The sequence below is a fragment of the Wolffia australiana genome, chromosome 12, assembly GCF_029677425.1.
Source record: "Wolffia australiana isolate 7733 chromosome 12, ASM2967742v1".
In the NCBI taxonomy this organism is placed as follows: Eukaryota; Viridiplantae; Streptophyta; class Magnoliopsida; order Alismatales; family Araceae; genus Wolffia; species Wolffia australiana.
Genome location: NC_135846.1, coordinates 790,383 through 793,330, shown reverse-complemented (window position 1 = coordinate 793,330; position 2,948 = coordinate 790,383). Strand labels below are relative to the sequence as shown.

The 2,948-nt window shown below is 55.5% G+C and overlaps 1 pseudogene; it reads left to right on the top strand.

Moving 5' to 3' along the window:
* The first annotated feature begins 2,381 nt into the window (after positions 1 to 2,381).
* On the top strand, positions 2,382 to 2,521 carry LOC144710756 (5.8S ribosomal RNA; annotated as a pseudogene).
* The last annotated feature ends 427 nt before the right edge of the window (positions 2,522 to 2,948 follow it).

Below are 2,948 nucleotides of genomic sequence, written 5' to 3'. Positions count from 1 at the left end.
GAGAAGAGGATTTCTGCACCCTCCAGGAGCTGATGAGCTTTTGGAGTTGGAGAGGAAGAACAGACTGAAGATAGCTTGGATTGAAGAACCACGCCTCGCCGCAAGGACGTGACACCCGGCGTGGGAAATCGCAAGCTTCAGCCCTGTAATCCCTCTCTTCTCAGACAATTTTGGTTGGGTTGGAAGAGTCACAAGATCTTCCAATGTTTCCCAACTGAGGATTGTTTCGTTTAGATTTGATTTCAGTTTAAACTTTGTTCCTTTGTTGTTCAAATCGTCTTCCCAAATCTTCCAAAAGAACAGAACTCCTCCGCATCTCCACCACGCTGCAGTGCAGCAAAGCCGCCACAGCCGTGACGCCAAGACGCAGCACGCAGCGTGCACCGTGCAACTGCAGACGCAGCACAGCCGCGCACAGCGCGCAGCCGCGTGCAGCCGCCGCGCACCGCGCGTGCAACGCGCGCCGCGCAGCCGTGCAGCCGCAGCCGCGCGCAGCGCGCGCAGCCGCGCCCAGCCGCGCGCAGCCGCGTGTTGCCGCGCCCAGCCGCAGCGCACTGCTGCGCACAGCCGCATGCAGCACGCAACCGCGTGCAGCACGCTGTTGCGTGCAGGCATTCCGTGCATAGGCAGCCGCCGCGCGCTGCATAGTCAGCGCGCAGGAGGCCGCCAAGCACGCAACACCTTGCGCGCAGGTTGTCCCTGCACGCAAGGTGTTCGATCCTTTGCCCCAAAGGGCAAAGGATCTGTCTACAGAGAAATTCTCTGTAGACCGCTTGATTAAGTTGCACTTTAACGTACTGAAAAGGAATTTCCTGCTGTTTTCTTTTGCTCCCTGTGGATCGACCCTCACTCGCCCTAACTTGTGAGGTTTATAAATTCGTTGAATAAGCTTAATCCTCACACATGTTACTGATAAATAACCAGTAAAAAACACAGTAAAATTGAGCTTATCACCCATCATTATTTTTATTTTTATTTCTCACATTTTCTATTTTCTCCAAGGCCTATATGTACACGCCAATGTTGCAAGAAACAACTGGCAAAGTTATATTCAAGCATTGAGTTTCTTATCTTCTTCAAGGACTTGCCCTAATCCTCCCCTCTTCCCCAGATTGCCGCTACCATCACTACCGTCGCCGCCACATGCTTCAACCGCCATCCTCCCTCTCTCTCTCTGTCTTATTCACTCTCTCTTCTCCATGCTTGTTTGCCCAGCGCTAAAGCACCAGGCTGCCCTGCACCCAAGCGCCATGTCACCCAATGCCCAAGCACCAGGCTGCCCTGCGCCCAAGCGTCAGGCCGCCCCACGCCCAAGCGCTAGGCCGGCCAGCACCTAAGTGCCAGGCCAGCCAGTGCCCAAGCGCCAGGCCAGCCGGCGCCCATGTGCCAGGCCATCCCGTGCCCATGCGCCAGGCCGCCGAGCGCCCAAGTGCCAGGGCCCCTACGCCCCAGCGCCGAGCTTCCTAGTGCGAGTGCCAAGCCACCCAGCGCCCAAGCACTAGACCTACGGCACCCAAGCGCCAAGGTGCCCAGCTCCCAAGCCGCCAGATCTCCCACGCCTGATTGCCCAGGCGCCAGGTCGCCCACATTAGGGCCATCGTGCAACCAGGCCGCTCCATGCCCGGCTGCCTAGGCGCCAAGCCGCACACACCGCGGGCCGCCTAGCGCCCTGGCTGATAGGGGAGCAGGCTGCCCAGGGCTCGACCACCCAGGCTCTAGGCCGCCCATGCTAGGGCAGCCCAACGCCCAGGTCGGCGAACAACCCGGCCGTCCAGCGCTTGGCCGACCAAGTGCTAGGTCGCCCAAACCGGGGCCACTCAACGCTCGAATCGTCGAGTGCCTCTTGTTCGGCCTTCAATCGTCCTCAATCCTTGAATGCCATCCACATCTCGACCACACCCTGCCTTTATCAGCGACACGACAGAATTTCCCGCACTCGCGCCCCGCACCCTCAGTACCGAGGTACCCCTTTCACTCTTGGTATGCTCTGTTCTTTGTCCAGTGTTCCTCGAGAAGTCTTCCACCGCCGTCAGGCTTGTTTTGGATGTTTTGGAATTTTCAATGACTAGTGGATGAGGTCTTTCCTTGAGTTTTCCCGTGAGCGTGAATTTGAGGTATTGATTTTGGTGCCTGGCATCATCACAGTGGTTGAAGACAGTACTCCCCCCCTCGACGAGGAAAGGGGCTACACCATCATTATTTCATCATATTTAAATCTCTCGAGATCGACCGTGTGAATTTGTGGTCTGTTTTATCCATCTCCTCTAAAAACCAATCCCCCAAATAAAGTACCTCATCCTCCTCAATTGTCATACACCCTTCATTTCGCGTAGTCCTGTTTTTTGGGTCACCATAGTAGCCCTGAATTAGGTGTCCTTTATCACTCTTTGCAACGGATATCTTGGCCTTTACATTAATGAACAACATAGTGAAATGTGATACATGGTGTCAATTGCAGAATCTCGTGAACCATCAAATCTTTGAATGCAAGTTGCACCCGAGGCCATTCGATTGAGAATACGGAGAAGGCCTAGAGCCCCATACCGTAGAGTGCACCGTAGTGAGTGGTAGGAATGCATCACAGTTGTTACTGCCGTCCGACGGTCGACACGGGGGAGGAAGGGGGAGACGGAGAGACCCCACGCGCGAGCGCCTGTTGCTCGGACTGTGACCCCAGTTGAGGCAGGACTATTCACCGCATTTTGGCACATAAATTAGCAAATGAGAAGAAACTGACCAGAGTTCCCCTTGTAACGGCGAGATAATAGGGAAGTGCCCAACTTCAGAATCGCAAGGCATCACCTCCCAAACTACAGTCAATAGAGGTGTCCTCAGCGACAGACTGAGCGCAAGTTCCCTTGAAGGGAGCCCCGGAGAAGGTGAGAGCCTCGTTGCTCCCGCACCCTAGCATACTACGAGGCACCGTCGCCGAGTAGGGTTGTTTGGGA